Source organism: Nipponia nippon, unplaced genomic scaffold (genome assembly GCF_047370975.1).
Source record: "Nipponia nippon isolate SJK-2023a ecotype South Korea unplaced genomic scaffold, ASM4737097v1 scaffold_6, whole genome shotgun sequence".
Taxonomy (NCBI): domain Eukaryota; kingdom Metazoa; phylum Chordata; class Aves; order Pelecaniformes; family Threskiornithidae; genus Nipponia; species Nipponia nippon.
In genome coordinates, this window is record NW_028262380.1 from 42,383,807 (window position 1) to 42,401,374 (window position 17,568).

General features: G+C 45.1%; 1 protein-coding gene across 10 annotated transcripts in view; it reads left to right on the forward strand.

The window, feature by feature from the left end:
- Window positions 1-17,568, forward strand: part of MFAP3L (microfibril associated protein 3 like) — a 43,637-nt gene that overhangs the window by 12,127 nt on the left and 13,942 nt on the right. For 2 of the 10 annotated variants that reach the window (XM_087736896.1, XM_087736906.1), the window contains exons 1-5: window positions 6,042-6,221; window positions 11,585-11,736; window positions 12,077-12,282; window positions 12,711-13,680; window positions 14,321-14,365. The gene's annotated coding sequence lies outside the window, so the exon portion shown is untranslated. Of the gene's footprint in view, window positions 1-6,041; window positions 6,222-6,401; window positions 6,574-11,584; window positions 11,737-12,076; window positions 12,283-12,710; window positions 13,681-14,320; window positions 14,366-17,568 lie in introns of those variants that run through there. The other 8 variants (XM_087736899.1, XM_087736901.1, XM_087736903.1 and 5 more) reach the window with 8 other exon arrangements.

Genomic DNA, 17,568 nt, shown 5'->3' on the forward strand with positions numbered 1-17,568 from the left:
CATCCTATAGCCACCTTATTGATGGTTCACACCTATTGATTCGCCTTGTTTCTGAAAGCATTTGCTTTATAAAAATAGAAAACCAAAAAGGAATAAAAACTGAATCGACTAACGCTTTAAAATCCTATCATCTTTTTGCATTTGGATAACACACACAAAGCTTGACACATTCCTAAAATCCTGACTCTGGTGAGAGTGTAAGAGAAATGGTAATATTAACGTGATCATCTTAATTTTTTCCCCCAAGAATAACATATCTCTAACTGCTCCAAGATCACATGTCTTTTCTCCCCCTTTCAGCCTCATGAATAATTTGGCTCGTCTTTCTCACTGACATAAACACTGAATCTTGCTGAAGGTCACGCAGCATTCCTGGTATCTTCTCAGTCAGCGTGCAATTCAGCACTATATTCTGTGCCTCATATTATTTTACATTCAGGACATGCAGTTGTACATTTTTTCCGTGGTGGTATAATGTCTGATAGTTCATCCAGTGAATGGTAAACACTGATGTTTCAAGAGCTAATTAGTGGTGTAGATTTGTTTTTTATTGCCCTATCTCAGTTCAGCCAGCTGGAGAGCTATGGACCAGGCGAGGTCAGCAAAGGCAATTAGAGAAATGATCATTGTTTCATACAATAGGAAGTTGAAATAAATAAGATTATTTGGTGTAGAAAGGAAAAGAATTAAAAAGTCTGAGGCATCTGACAGTATTAAGGTAACTGTAAACCAATTGTTTTGACCCTTAGGCCTTTGGCTCACCCAGGGTCCCCACTAATCCATTTGTCATCCAGTATTTGTCTGAAGACAAAAGCCCTCTTAAGCTTTGACAGAGAACCGAGATCCTTCTATTCCTAGCTCAGCAACTCTTCATTTCCAGCCTAGAGTTTCACCTCATCAGGGTCCTCTGAAGCAATACCCTGTCTCCAGTTTTCAGTAGCTAGAAGGCAATGTATAGGAAACCATGGGGCAGGGAAGCGGTGGGGGGTGCAGAAAAAGAAAGGAACCAAAATTCTTTTATCTGTAGACGTGCTCTCAGTTGGCCTCAACTTACACACGGAAAGTTTCTTCTGCAAGTTGCTGGGGGGAGAGATGGGGACAGAAAGGCTTTCACTAGCCCTTCTTTTATTTTGTCATGTCCTAAAGAGCTTGGCAACTTTTAAGCAATGGTGCCAAACTCTCTGAACCCAGTTTTATGTGACTTCATTGTGGAATTTTCCCTTCAGATCACAAGAGGTGTGGATTTCACCCTCCCCTCAGCTGCCAACAATTTATGCAGACATATCTGTCCTTGGCTTAGCATAGGCGCACTGGCTAGGCTTTCTGTGGCACACATCACCAAAGAGCCTGAGCACCAACACTTTCAACACAACTACAAGCACATGTAAAAACTGTCCACACACATGCTGTAGGACAGGGAGAGACCTTTACGTCAAGAGAATATACTGCAAAGCCAAGAGAACCTTAAAGAGGAAATTAAACCACAAAAGATACGCTGTTAATTTCAAGAAGAATCATATTTGCATTTGTGTAAGTTAATATTATAGTGACCACAAAATCAGTGGTTTTGTTTCATTTATGGAGTGTGTCTATAACACAGTTCAGGAAGGAATTTCCCTCAGGAGTGACGATAGTGGATCACTGCAGAGAAAGTCTTCCGCAGTAAGACCAGAATTTTTCCTCCTCTGGGAGGAGCAAAGACAGGGGTCACAGTAAAAGTATAAAGCCAAGTTACTTTTGTAACCCCATGCCTTAAAAGATAAGGCACAGGGAGGAATAAAATTTAGTTGGTCATTCCCATTCATACACTTGTAGGGGACAAAAAGGAACCACCAACAAAACTGGAAAGTAACAAAACTAGAAGTGCAGTAGAGAAATAGTTCTCACTACATGATATTATGAGGTACAAATAAAAAACCATAAGATCACGAGTTTCATGCCTAATCTTTTTAAATTTATTTTGAGTTATTTCAAAAGGTAGTGAGGAGAAACAAGAATAAAACACAAGCCATTATATAAGCCACGATGCTCTAGGACACAATTCAGAGTAAGATATTTCTGAAAGGACCGATACAAAGCAAGCTCTCTCCCTGATCAGGTACCAAAAGAAGTGTGTCCTTTTTCACTTGCTGCAAGAATGTATGCTGGTTTAAATAAATAAATAAAGTAGTTTTTGAACTAGACCCCGTCATCTGGTTCAAGGTAGGAATGCCCATCCCCTCCCAGAACACCTCCTCCCGCACCAGTCCGGCACATTTGGGAGTTCCCAGGACCATATGATTTCTGCATCTCCCTCCCACCCAAGATGAGTTGCAGGCCAGATCCATGCCTTTCAGGTGTCCACATCTTTCCCAAAACCTGGGATGCTACTCAACCAAGAAAGCAGTGCTGGTCTAGCTTGGAATTGCAGCCTTTCAGATGGGAATAATGTGATTACAGTGACTGATGTAACAATCTCAGGCAACAGATACAAATAAAACTAAACTGCAGCTCATATTTCAGAAAACAATTAAATTGAGTTAATATAGCATGCTGAAGACATATCATAATAAAGAAAGTTAGCATTTTCCCATTAGTATTCATGCAAGATCTGATTTTACTTGGGTCTCGAAATTTTAAAAAACAAAGACAAGAGTAACATCATCATACTGAAAAAAAAAAGGCATTTCTTGTAACCAAAATTTTCCTTTCTACTTTATGTGAAATATGACAATCTAATTTCTAAATGGAATATCCCTTCATGTACCTGTGTTGACGGGCACGCTAACACAGCTATTTTGCTCAATAATATTTGAAAACTTCCCTTTTTGCTTTCGTTTCCCTGCTGTTACATTATGTTGTGTGGCACACAAGCTTGTCTCAGCCATTCCTGTATCCTGCTCTGCCTAGTGGATGGAGGGACTGTAATTACACAAAATGTACAATTTAATCTTATCTTAGTTTTCTAACGGCACGATTACAAGGCTTCCCTGATTAAGCTCTTCAGATACAACCGCCAGCAATACCAAAGTTCTGTTTGCTCTAAGGTAAAAGGCTGCCTCTTATTAAACGATACTATGGTTTTATAGGAGTAAAATGTGCTCACTGTAGCACTAAGTATAAAATGCCAGTGTTTACCTACGGCAGGCATTATCAAAGAAAATAACAACATTCTCAATTTTATTCTTGACGTGCTTTCATCTGTAGATAATAATTTAATCTTGGGTAAATTAGGGAGATTTTTATAGCTAATCTCGAGCTAGAGCACACATCTGGAAGACCTGTGTTACAGTCCCTGCTCCACTCAGAGCGCCAGTCCTCTGCATGCAGCTGGTGCAAGCACTGTTGGAAAGGTGGGATGGAGAAATGCCTCCAGAAGTCCACACACTCACTTGACAGACCAGGATTTCAGACCTTGCTCCCAGCTGGAAAAAGGACAAATTTGAAGCCAGCTCTCCCTCTCTCTCCCAGAGACCTTAGCTGTTTTTTTCTATGCACCAAAGACGTCGAGCTAAGCCACCAGGGTGCGGAGTCAGTTCAGAAAGCCTGCCAAACTTGCAGCATTAGAGGCACAAATGATACACCAGGTGGGCATACCTCATGCTGGAAGCAAGGGCCAGGATCAGCCATTTCAAGCCCTGGGCAAGTCCTCCTGACCTGCCAGAGGGCAGTTCCCCGCTGGCCATCAGGAGTTTATGGTCAGATATCAACTGTGCACCACGGGTGCTGGAAAAGGCAATTCCCCTTCAGAGCTCAGCTGTCTTCCTCAGGGCTACTACACGTTGGTTGCAAGAGTGGGAGACAGGGAGGGAAGAAAGGGACATCAAGGGAGCATTGAACTGAAGGAATCCGTGCACTGCTTTTAACTGCTGTGGTGGTGTAGTCCTTGCATCCTACCTGCTGCAGACCATGAAGAGCAACAGGAGACTTCCCATGGTAGTCTACATGGCTACATCTCCCTGCTGAGCTACCCTCAGAACTGCTACAGTGAATGGGAGGACCAGCACAGGCCACACCAAGCATGGGAGACAGTGATCTCCCAGGAAAGGGCATAGAGCAAATAATGTGGTGGCTTTACTGTCAGCGGTGGGGTCATATCAAGATGTGGAAGCGCTGGAAGGAGACAAAAGTCTCAACAAAACTGCCTCTTCAGCAGGTGTGTGGGCGTCCAAATTCCTACGGCTGTCTCCAGCAACACAGGCTCATGTTCACTTGAAACCTGAGGAGACTGAAAGGGTAGCCACTTTCAGAGGGACTAAGGAAAATGTGTGACTTTTCCAAATCCAAAAATTCAACCTCATCTCACACAGATCTGACATGCATTCAGAGAGCAGCAGAGTGCTACCTGACTTAAAGGAGTTTGTGGGATTACAGACTCCATTATCTAACTGCTCCATCATTAACCAATAAATTAAAGCCACTCGATTCTGTTCAAAACCAGCACTTAAACATGGGAAGAAGGAAAAACAAATGCATGGTAAGTGGGCCAAGCGAGCACAAGTCACAACTCAGTGGCAAACAAGGTCCTATGACCAAAACAGCTCCTCCCATCAAGAAAATGTTCTGCTGGGTGAGTGGATGAGTAAGAAGCACGCTCCTTGACCTATTCTCTCAGTTGGCACCTGGCTCTGGCCAAGCCTGACAACATCAGATGTGTCTTCCCCACTGTTTTCCAATTTTTCCACACTGGAGACCCTGAACAGAAGCCCTGGCTGTCAGCAGCCCTGGTCTTGCCAGTGCCTGCACCACTCCCAAGCACTGGCTGCATCCATGTTCAACGGCTGCAGCCACCCCTGCTCTTCTTGCATGCGAGGTGGTGGGTCCAGGCCCTTAGCGTAACTAGTCCAGCTCTCTGGAGTGGGTCTTCCTCTTCATTTCTGAACCCTCTGTTGCTGTTCCTCTTCAGTTTTCCCTACGTGGGCTGGAGACCCGCTTTGACGTCACCATAGCATGCTTCAAGTACCCCTGCCCCTGCAGTGAGATGCAGCCCTAACCCATGGTTTTCTGGCAGTTTCAGCAAATGCTCTCTCATCTGACTACTCCTCCCAGGAGCAGAGGAGCTTCACTTACTACTGCCCTGGAAGCAATCAGAAGAGGGCATCAAGAGCAGGGTCCAAGCCTGGCTAAAGGATGGTTACAAATATCTGGAAACATAGACCTCCATGGTTTATCCCACCGGCCTTGATGCTCGGCTGAAGGTGGCCCTTCATCCTCCTCTTCTGATGCCACAAGGTCAGGGAGGAAGTACGGGAGGGTGGCGCAGGACAGCACCAGCACACACCAGGTCCCTGCCAGACTCCTGCCTGCGGCTGCCTGCATACATCCCAATCCACATTTAGCGGCTGCACAGCCTGCACAGGTAGCACCATCCACATTCCAGCAGTTTTGCTTCAGCTAAAAGACAGCTTTACCCTCTTGTGACAGAGCACTTGGATACCTACACAGTCAGCGTCAGCTTCCCGCAGGCTGGGACCTCCTCAGACTGGGCTTAAACTGGAGTTGGGTGCTGTAATCCCCTTACGAACATAGCCCTGCGGGGAAACCACGCGTAGCATTTCCCTGAAGCACAGCATTCTGATTATCAAGATTATCCACGCAGGCTGGGTGGCCCCCTCCTTCCTGCAGCCCTTGCTCCCGCAGACATCTCCGAGAAGGGATGCGATGACAGGCGCTGCGCCGGCCGGCCCAGGGGCGCGCTCCCGCCGGACCACAGGCTCCGCACCGGCAGAGGGGACTCCGGGGGCGGCGGGGTGGCACCCCCGTCACTCCCGCCTCCCCCCCCGCCGGCCTCGCAGCCGCCCGCTCGTTTCACTCCCCGCCGCCTCGCCTCCAGCCGCCGCACGGCCCCCGCCGGCCCTGCAGCGGCGACGAAGCCCCGTCCCCGGCCTCGCCCCGGCGGCACCGGGCGCTGCCGCCCCCCGCGCCCCCCGCCGGGCCCCGGGGCCGCCCCCCGGCCCGGCCCCGAGCATGCTCAGTGCCGCCCTGACCTACTTTCCCCTGCCGGAGCCGGCAGCGGCGGAGCGGTGGGTAGCGCTGCGGCACGGCACGGCACGGCACGGCACGGCACGGCACGGCACGGCACGGCACGGCACGGCACTGCGGCAGCGCCGCGCTCCGCCCGCCCCGGCCCCAGCATGGTGCTGCGCGGGGCGCGCTGAGGGGCACGGCGGCGGCGGCGGCGGCGGGCGCTGCCGCGGGGCGGCGGCGGGAGCAGCGCGCGAGCGGCAGCAGGCGGCGGGCAGGTGAGCGGGGGCGGCGGGGGCGCGGGCCGCCGTTCCCCCGGCGGGCGGGCGAGCGGGCGGGCGGGCGAGCGGCGGTCCCGGGGAGGCGCTGCCCGCCGCCGCCGCAACCGGCCTCGCCGCGCCGCCGGCACCTGCCGCGGTGGCCGCGGAGCTCCCGGCTCCCCGCCGCGGTGAGCCCCGGAGCGGGCGCGCTGCCCCGCCGCCGGCGGCCCCCGGGGGAGCCTGGGGGGCCAGCGGACAGGGACGGTGGCCCTGCCCGGGGGGTGCACGGCGAGCCCGGCAAGCCCGGCATCGTCCCTCTCCCCCGGCGGCTGTCGCCCGGCGGTTGGCGGGGAGCCCGCCGTGGAGAGCGGTAGGTACCGGCGCAACGGGAGCGGAGTAACGCTGCGTTCAGCGTGAAAGTTGAAGAGATGAATTCACATCAGCGCCGGGGCTCGCAGGAGCGTGTGCTGCTTCGGGCAGAAAAGCTAAGGAGCCCCAGGCTTCCCCCGGGACCGCCGGCCCCTGCGCCCCCGCTGGGTGCTCGCTGCTGTCCCGCCGTGGGAGGGGGAAAGGGCGGGGTGCAGAGACCCCTTCACTGGGGCTGACTTCTTAGGAGAGCTTAAGTTGCGCTGCTTTAAATTCAACATAAAGGCTGCCTCCTGATCTTTTGCTTTAATTACCCTTTCACTTGACAGGATGGTCTCATGAGATACAACTCAATTTCAGAAGTGCCTTGAGGGAACAACAATCTAAAACTTCAGAGCTGTCTGGCAATAGCTATCAAATACTGTTTCTTAACAGGGCAAAGTCGAACAGCATAGGACAAGCGAGCTTAAGACAACAGAGAGCACTACTGAGCAGGCACTTTTCTAGTGCATTTATCTGGAGAGGCTTGTAAGAGACTACGCTTCCTAACAGCCCTCTCTCAGTTGTTAAACGGGAGCCTCTCAGACGGAGCTTCCCTGATAACCCTCCTCCGAAAATACAAGTACCAACTGCATAAGCAATGCTAAATACTAAATGCGACCTCCCTTGGTCCGTACGTGCCTGAAAGGCTGTAAAGTTAGTTCAAAGGGAACAACACAAAGGAGTTAAAAGGGAAAAAAATGTAGCGTTTTAGTTGTTCAGAGCTATTAGTTGTGGAAGAGTTTCTCTCTTCGCTGCAGTAGGACAAAATACAGCAGGGAGATGATGTTTGCATGGCAGGAATCTTTTGTCTGGCTTAGCATGTAGAGTTAGCAACAGCACCATTGCGATGCTTGTGGTTGGCGTAGTAGGTTTGCCTTTTTATTAGAAAGCCTTCGACTTGCAGTATGTCAACATCAGCTGATGTTGAGTGCGGCTTGCACCGCTGGAGTGCACATTGCACACCCGTTTTTTCTGAAGAATTTGAAGTTTTCAGAGGCCTAGACAAACAGCGGAACATCCACCAAAAAAAAAGGGCTTTCTTCCTACTTTAATACAGTGATACGTGGTATTTGTCCAAGACGTGTTTCCCATTCTGAAAGCTGAGAGAGAAAATCAGTCGCCCTTAAAACACGGAACACGTGGTGGGAGCGTGGCAGTGAATTCTGAAGCGATCTGTGTTGTACAGCTCCAGCGGCCTCCCTGCCCCGTGTCCCCTGCCTCCCTGCGACTCGACAGGTCCTGCTCTGATATGGAGGAGGAGGATGGAGTCGGCACGGGAACCTGGTTAAAATCTATTCATCACTTTAACCAGGGGGAAAAAAAACGCAACAAAAACCAAACCAACCAGCAGAAATATGCAAAGCCACCCGCGTACAGTTTAGGAGAGGGTCACGTTTGTGACACAATGATATGGGTGCCGGGGAACGATTTAAATGGAGCAAAACCAATCTCCGTTTCAGTTCGTGCCTAGAAAGTCTGGGGACTGACATTTCTTTTATGGTTTAAACTTCTTGCCAGCGTAAGGCACCACTGAGATATGGATGCAACCTATAACAGGGAGAGTGAGCTCGCCAGGAGCTGAAGTAACCTGTACGGAGCTTTGCTAGCAGGGTCGTCTTTCTCTGTCAGCAAGTTGCACCTTTACTAGAAGTTTTTGCAGGCACAAATGCCTACGATCCTACTTTGGGGTATCCTGGACCATATTAATATGTCACCAGAAGACTGTGGTGTAAGACCAAGCTCCTGGATACTTGCTGGAATTTTTTCATTCCTGCGATTCTGAGCTGCTGTCCGTCTGTGCAGACTTGTGTGCCTTTGGAACCTCTCTTTGTAGTCTTAATTTTGTTCTTTAGTTCTGGTAACTAAAACAGTGGCATTTGCTGTCCACATACAGACCCATCTTAGAAACGTCATTTCCAAGGCAATGGGAGATGCTATTACTTTTCACCAGTTACTATTATGAAAGTCATTCATAGCAGCATTTTAGAGCATTGTATGCTGTATCTGCCAGGAAGGCTGTGAAGGGCAGACAAAACTTGTACATATTTGTGTCAGGACAGAGGGGTTCAAACAGATTTAGTGATTTTGATTTAGCTATCTAAGAAATTTTGGTAGTGGACTGTCTTATTTCAGAGTAAAAGGAATTACCATGAGTAGCACCTGTTTATCCGAAATAAGGAACTCTGTCCAGACGTGTGTAACTGTCTTATTTTGGAAGAGGGCCAGCACACGCGGAGGAGTTACATTAGGAATAACCTGCCTAAGCCCAAACTTAACATTTAATTGACGTGATTCTGCCACTGTGAGAGTTTTACACCAAGACAAGATTTCTGCTGATACATTTAAGTCATGGAGGGCCAGGGGGCGAATGCTGCACCGCAAGCGCGCCGCTGTGTGTGGTGTGCAGTCCCCAGTCACGCGTGCGTGACTGTGTGGTGCGCAGTCCTGCCGACAGCACTGGATGCTGATAGCAATACTGCGTGCTGAGAAAGTTATGCTACTTGAATGTTACATTTTTCAATCCGAAGTAGAAATAACTGGCAGGCGATCTGAAATTATAGAGGTTCTGTAGTAAACTCTTGAGGGCTTCCAGCTAAATTATTGCATATACGTGGCCTTTTATAGAGCAGGAAAGGGCTGAATTGATCGCGTTTGTGTACAAGGAAGACTTAAGTTATTATGTGGTGCAGGGCAAACTCTTTTGAATCCCCTCTGCTATCCTCTTTGTTCCTTGTGGAGGAAATAGGCACAGGCACTTTTAACCTGAAATGATCCTTTTCTACTGCAATCAGCCATGAATGGTTAGATTCCTTTAAATTCCCCCTCTGACAAGGTTAATCCTGTGCTAATCAGGGCATCCACGTGTGACCTCTTTGCCCTGTATCCCGGAAGCCAATAAATGTGAAAGCCAGTCATTAAAAATTACATCCATCTTGCAGTTCTATAGGGATAGAAAAGAATTAGTCATACTCAAATCTGTTTTCTCCTCTTTTTTTTTTTTTCCTCTTTTATATTCCAACTAAAATGGGAGCCTTTTGTTAAAATAGTATAATGAAAACTGTATCAGTGCATTGAAAACATTCAGTTATTCAAAGCACATACAAAATTTAGAGTTTAAATAGTAGAAGTCTTTAGCCCTGCAAATCCCTTCATATCTTTGTTTAAACAAAACTTAATTTTTAATTTTATGTCTTGTTTGAATATCCTACATCTGGAATTTTTCTTCTTCATTTGGAAAAAGAAAACAATTAGATGTGCTTAAAGGATGGTTAGCTTTGGCAAACACAGCTCGAACGAGGAAGCGGGGGGAAGTGAATCAGGCCGCATTCTGCATTGCTGTGTTCTTAGCAGGGGCACGCAAGCCATGCCAAGAGCATATGAGATCTGTTGTATTTGCTGACTTTGGTTATTTAAACTGTTGGCAGAAGAATGCTTACAGAGTGCCGCTATAAATAAAAGATAAGGGGTGAGTAAAGAAAATGAAAGATAGAAAGACAGTAGAACTTGGTGAGGCCAGGCAGTGTGCAGATGTATGTGGAAGTGTGGGAGAGATTCTCTGTGCATCTTCTTTGTTCCTCCTTTCTCAACAAAGGGGACTTTTAAGCATTGATCCAGCTGCGTTCACTGCAACAGCAAAACGGCAGCTATGCTGAAAGCTCACAAGGAGTTAAGCAAGTGTCTCTTAAAGCCATACCGATGTTTCTGGAATAATAGCTTTGTATACAAAACTATATTGAGTCGTAATTGTCCAGCTTCCAAGTAAATACAAATGCTGAATAAATCTAGATAATCTACGTAAAGGAAGTATTTATTTGTAAGATTAAATATCCTGTAAAGAGTGCATACCTAATCAAACATAAGATGGGCCTTAAAAAGTCTCCGCTACCAATAGTGTTGCATCTGTTTTATGACTTGGGTAGCCCACAACTCAGCAGGACATTTCCACCACAGTACCTGTCTTGATTAAAAACAGCAAGCTTCTCCACTGAATATAAAACTTTGCTTCGCTTTTACTGCAGTCATTAAAACACCTCCAAGAAAGAACACTTAAATCGCTCAGTCCATATCAAAATGCACATATGAACTACAGCTTATTTAATGAAAAGTTAAGCATCCAAGTTGCCCAAGTGTTTTTGTTACTTCAGTGTATTTTGCAAAAAGTTGATTTGATACGGGAGGGATGCTGGCATTACAGGAGCTGCAACATCAAAAGGGAACTATTCAGCGGTTTGGCATTCTTGAGGTATTTTTAAATAATCTCTCCAATAATTACCTACCAACAGCCTTCATCTATTCATTTTTAGGATAATGGATTAGGGTCTCCGAGTGTTCGTTGACATGAGGGGAGCGCCCGTCAGACCATTCAAAGATATGGTTAAATCAATGGGTCCATTCAAATATTTCAAGTGAAGGGGGTCTTAAAATCTCTAGGATGCCATATGCTTGCTAGTTTTGCAATATCGAGACATGAAGTAGGATAAAGAGGGACAAAACTGAGGAGAAATTTGCAGTAAAAATATTCTAAAACATTTACACACTCATAAAGGCAACATGAAGAACTCCTTCATTGTACCATTGCTGAATAGAATGGCACGTGCTTCTTTCCCTATACCAAAAGTCTGGATATGGCATTTATTCTCGCTTGGTGCTTTCTTGCTGCGGTTTATTGGTATACTATGGAACCCTGAAACTAAGATAACTTAATCTTTACAGTCGTTAACTGTACTCTGTTACCTCCTACAGTGTTGGATGTGTTCAGAACAAAATACCTTCAGAAGATATTCATTATAAATTTTACTCCATTTCTGCCATTAATGGTAGAATAAGCTATGACCCTTGATTTTTCCATTTTCTTTCTTTTTTTTATTTGTCACCTTACAAAAGAAATGGACAAATGTTTGCCTGTAATAGTTTACCACTGCCTACAAAACGTAAAATTAATTCATGGGCTTCTTTATTATCATTTCTTTTAGACAGCAGTCCGAGAAAAGGGCTCCAAGTTGCCACACTGACAGCCATTCTTGTTCACTGCCCAGGGCCATACACTCAGAGGACAATGAATACACAGAAGACAGTTGAGTCCCCACATTCTGTATAAACCATCATAACCTATGAACCTGTGCAGGTAAATTATACACAGTCTCTCTTGAATCTTCCTAAATTCCCAGCCCTTATGTTATCTTCTGTCAAGAAATTGCACTCTAGTAATTTTAATCCGAAAACTTCTTTCTCTTTTCTCCCACCGCCCCATCTTCCACCTCAGTTTCACTGAAATTTGTCTCATTTTAGTATTATGAGAAGCAGTAAATACATATGCCTCAGCTGTCTTCTTTACACCATTCAATAGTGTGTATTTTTTTAATAACACCTCTTCTTATTCATCTACCCTCTGATGTCCGTAGTCTGAAAAGGTTATCTTAGTCTGTCTTTGAGTCTGACTTATTTCTGCTTTATTCTATTTCAAGATTAGATTCACCACAACTGACAGTTCTTGAGCATCAAGAAGCCAGATCTATCAGCAGATAATAACCCATGAACTTTAGAGTCTTGACTATCTACATGTGGGAAAAAAATGCACCATTCACTATTGCAGACACCCCAAATAAGTGATATTTCATTACCTAGGCTGGAAATAAGTCCTCTCTGTATGGTAAAGGCACCCATTTATCAGGTAAGTACAATGGAGAATGCCAAACACATTTTTTCAGGCTGTGGTCAACACTCTCAGCCTGTCTTATCATTCTAAAATACTGCTACTAAAAAATAAAAGGATTATGAAGGGGATCATGAAGGCAACTTCCCAGCATCCCATACAGAGATTTTTAAGACTAGCCGTATTTTTTCACAGTGACTTTTCCCAGGCAATTTCTGTATTTGTGTTTCGAGTGTATTAGAGTTTCTTTAGGTTGGGATGGGCCTCTGGAGGCTATCTGGTCCAATACCATGCTCAAAGCAGGGCCACTGTAGACCAGTTTGCTCAGGGTATGTCTAGTCAAGTTTTGAACATCCCACTGCCCCTCTGAGCAACCTGTTGCAGGACTTGACTGATCTCCTGGTTAAAAAATTCTTCATAAATAATCATAATTTCCATTGTTGCAGCTTGTGTCCCTTGTCCTTTCACTGCGCACCTCTTGAGAGGAGCCTGGGTCTGTCTGCTCTATACCCTCCCATCGGGTGGCTGAAGGCAGCAAGCGTGACACCAAGCGGCTGAGCACACGTGGCCGGGGCAGTATCTCACAGCCCTGATGAGAAGTTTCTAAAAGATTCCCAGGCAGCTGAAAGCAGCTGAAGAGACTGAAACGTGCACATAGTTGGGAGCTGCTGCCCAGTTGGGAAGCCCCAGTCTAGATGTGCAGAAGGAAGCTCTTCATCTTACAAACGTCACCAGCATGCCACCTCTTCAAGATAGCCAGGGATGCAGAAAACCATGAAGTTCTGAAGGACTGAAATCCCCCCAAAGAAAATGAACAGAGCAGCTCTTTCAGGATCAAGCCTTAATATATTATTGACTAGCAAATGGCTAGAAAAATAAGTCAGAAAGTTTCTGCTAGTTCTAAATGAGGGATATTTCTCTTCATCCGCCTCTCTGGACCCTAATAGCTTAACCTTTTCAGCAGGTGGTTCTCACTCTTAAGCCTATGAACTGTCAGTGAGCTTCTCGCCTTCCGTGTGGCATAAGTTCCTTCATTTGCATTCCTATTCCAGTAAAACCTGTTAACTTTTACTTTTGCCCACTCTGTAAAGGCATTGCCCATGGAAACTAGGAAAGGTAGTAAGTAGTTTTTAAATAATAAAGAGTTAGCTTTAATTCTGTTTTGTAGCATCATCCTTGATATTTATAGACAAATGAGAACTAGAATGAAAAGCATTTCATTTTCTTGATCACTTACAAGCCAAGCAAGATAGCATTGGGATGTTAAAGCTGTAGGAACATAATTTATGCATTATACAATAAGCTGGCTTCTTGTGCTTCACTTCTGAATTGCATAACCTCACAGTTAATGGGATTACACATTAGTCCAAGAACAAGAACAGGCCAGTCTTACAGAAGTGAGTGAGCCAGGAAAAGGTATGCCTCACTGCCCTCCTTTTCTGTTCTTTTGTGCCCTGTCATCGTGTTGTTCTGCACAAATGCAGTACTTACAAACGTGGCCCCTCACCCACAGTCATTTGCTTTGGTGGCAGTAATACTGGGAAGCAAATTCATCTGTGACATGAAAAAAATAAATGGTCAATCAGAATATGTCTCTGAGTGATTAATGTTCCCAGCCAGTCCGAGGTATAAGTGTCTTCTGTTTAGACTGATGCTTGATTTTGGAGAGAGAAGTTTTAACCTCAGTTTTTGTCCCTGTTTCACACAGTTAGGAGTAATACCACCACCCTGCAGCTGTGCTTGTTCTGGAGCACATTCCAGGGAACTTATCTGGATAGAAATGCGTAAAGAGCACGCTAGAGCTGGCTATCGTGTCACTTAGAAGAAAAGCCTGTCATAGTTCCCTCATGTGGCTCAAGTCTTGTGCAATTTTCCTTGGAAGTTAATCCCATGAGCAGTAAATCTGTTACTTTCAGATTTTCAGTTTATACTGTTTGGGTTGGGAAAGAAAAAACCAAAACTACTTAATGTAAGGACCACTGGCAACCATCTTTCAGTGGTAAATGCTGCTACAGATATAATACGGCAGGGTAAGTTATTTATATTTATGTTCTAGGTGCTGGAAGAGAGTTTGGGGATTCCTCTGATTCCATCTTGGGAGGTAAGCCTGTCCCTGACCACAACTTGGGGTGGAAAAGGTAGCTCAGAGTAGCCAGGGGTGTTCTTTTTCCTTTTCATGCACCACAGTTTTAACATTTAAAAACAAAAAAAAAAAAAGGGGAAAAAAAATGTATGTAACCACATTAACTATATTATAAACTTTTACTTTTTGTAAGTCTTTTACAGGTAGCTCGTGCTTTGGGGATGGGAGAAATGAATGCTTATGTTCTTTCCATGATCAGAAATTCAACTTTTTGTTTATAGTGACCCCTTTGTGGCAAAAATGCTCCCAGAGACTCAGTCTGTTCCTACAGAGCAATACTCAGTATTGCAGATGTCCTCCTTTGTTAGTGTCCTGTGTTGCTCTCAGTCTTGAGGAGTTATTACAGGAATCTTTGTTTTAGTCTAGTCAATCCAGCTTTTTCTGACTTTGGGCCAGATTAAAAGGTGATAACTTTGGCTGCATTCATCAGGTTTATCATGGGCCACAGCTAATTACTGCCTCTCATGGCCAAGATCCAGGGTGACAGCACTGTGCCCACTTCTCCAATATTCTGGATTCTCTTGCCGCTTTGCCAGAAGTGGGCAGACATCACTAGCGCTCCTATTTCGGTCTCCTTAGCCTTCTCCCCAGTAGTTGTGTGATTGAATCATAACCCATTACATCATTTATGTTTAACAAAGCAGCTGGCTCCCAGATTTGTTTTCCCTGATATCCTCAGGCTGCTATTGTGCCTACGGCAAAGCAGTAGGACAGAAACTCTCAGGAAATCTCCCTTTGCACCAGAGTCTGGTGTGAGCACATTTTCTACCCTTTCAGTTCTCTCTCTCTGCTTCTTCCTGCTTTCCTAACCTGACTGTGGCATTTTTCGTCCTGCCCAACGTGTTAGCAGAGGGTCTTGGACGTGTAGTTCCCTGCATGGCCACCCTTCAACTTTCTTGTGCTAGGTGAGGCTGAGAAAACCTTCTTTGTGGTTTCTCCCATTTTTTTGTTCCCCACTAACAGTGCAGAGGATGCCCACCAAAGAAAAGATTCCCTGTCACTTCCTAGTTGCCCTGGCTCCATTTGTCTAAACTTGAATCTTAAAACACTGCTCTTCAGAGAGATCTCTCCTGGACTCCTTGTCACTCTCCTCGAACATACTCAGGTGTCCATCAAGAGCACTCCTCTGGATGGCATGTGAAAGCAGCAGCCACTGTTTCCAAACATTCTGCTTTAAACCTACTGCCTGGTTATTCCTCATACTGGCCATCAAACTGTATTTATTTCCAACAAATGCATCTGCAGAGGTTTTCTTAACACGCTTCATGTCAGGAACATACATGGGAAAGTACATCCCCAGGAGTGACATGAGTAGGCATGAATCTCCCACAGTAGGCATAAATTATGTGGCTCTATTTCTTAAAATTTACTGCAGCTATTTATGATTCAATTCTGTGCCAGGGTGAGGGAGTCACTGTTATTTTCAGACAAGTAATTGGCCCTTTGACCATGTTAAGAACTGGTCACATTTGTTATCGCTACACAAAGGTACGGTTTTTGCTTTCACATGCTCCGCGTTAAGCACAGGTACATGTACAGAATAGGCATGCCTTACATTCTTACTGCCATCACACGCTTTCCAAACATCCATCCACAGCAGCCCTGTGCTGCAGGGCCTCAGTGGGCCACCAGCGGCCTTGAGCTTCCCAATACACTGCCAGTCCTTCCGTACAGGTTTTCTGTTCACCTGTTGGGGTGATGCTGTTTCATTTCCTTCTGGAATGCAAATTGCTCTCCACGCTAAACATCTTTATTGATTGCTAGTGATTTTTCTGCCATCAAAAAATATGGTAGCCTCAAATACAATAATAACAAGCCACAGCCAGTAACTAGCAAAGCTTAATCAATTTATGTTGCTCTTTTGCCCTTCCCATTGTCTTAATCCAGCCAGGCTTTGTTCCTGCTCCCTTGCCAGGAGGTGTGACGTGTCTTTTGGCTTTTCTGTATGGCGCAATGCAGATCTATAACACTGTACAGAAACTTTTTAGAGGGTGACTATGTGTAACCATAAAGAATGGCTGTCTCCAAGGTTAATGGAGTAGTAGAAACGAGATGTAAATAGTTACTGAAGTGAATAGGCAGAATTGAAGGATTTTTTCCAAAGTGCAGATTCCGACAGGCTGTACCTATAGAGAACTTCAAAAGCTCAGGCTCTACACGCTTTGCATAATTGGAAATGGATTTCTGCAGTCATTGTTTATATAGCTTTATATGACAAATGAGATTTGCATATTAATTTAAAGTTAAAAATTATTCTGGCTGTTCAAGACAAATATTTCCACATTCAATAATTAGAAAAACAGAAAAAAAATGAGGGCAGGCTTGGAGTTGTGACAGGCATCCACACCATGCATGCAGCTTATCTGAAAAAAAACATAGTTTGTCATTTCTAGTAATGATTCGTCCTACAAAATGGAGGAAACTATTTTGGTCTTTTAATAACGGTTGTATGAAATCAAGTTTGTTGCCTTACAGAGAACAGGGGATGGAGAAGAAAACAACCTAAGTCAAATATTACCAGTGAAAGACAGTAATGTTGTTTTCTTTCCTTTTTGAATAAAGAAGAAAAGAGGGAAGGGGATTGTTTGTTTGTTTGTTTTTATTTTAGTGTTTCCTTTATGTATGGAACTGACTTAACCTTGTCAGCAGTGATTTTCTGTGCTACAGTAGATGAGTTACCATAGTGTCAACGAGATCTTTAATAAAATGTAAACAGTTTTGCAAGTAAAATGTTCATTTGGGGAAGGTTTGTTAGATAGTTACTGTTGCTTATATTTGTATTCCAGGTAGATTCCTCTAACTAATAAGTTTCACTAAGTTTCAATTATTTACCTTGCAAAAACATGAGTAAAACCAATGTAGTTAGATACTCTGATGTGACTTTAACGTCATTTGTGGCCCTTAGACTCTGAGTGAAATTTTCGAAGGTGCTCGTTTTGAGCCCAGCATTGTGCCCTGAGTCAGTACTGAATGCCAGTTGTGTTCACTGGGAGCATAATGAGGCCAACGGAGAGCACGTTTGTAAACCCCCCTCCCTCCTCTGTCTACAAACTGAAATCCCTGTTTAAGAAAGAGCTCGTTGTAGATGATTAGTTGAGGGAAAATATTGTAGTGAGAGTGTGCAAAAAGTATACAGGCAAAATGCTTAATGCTACATCAGG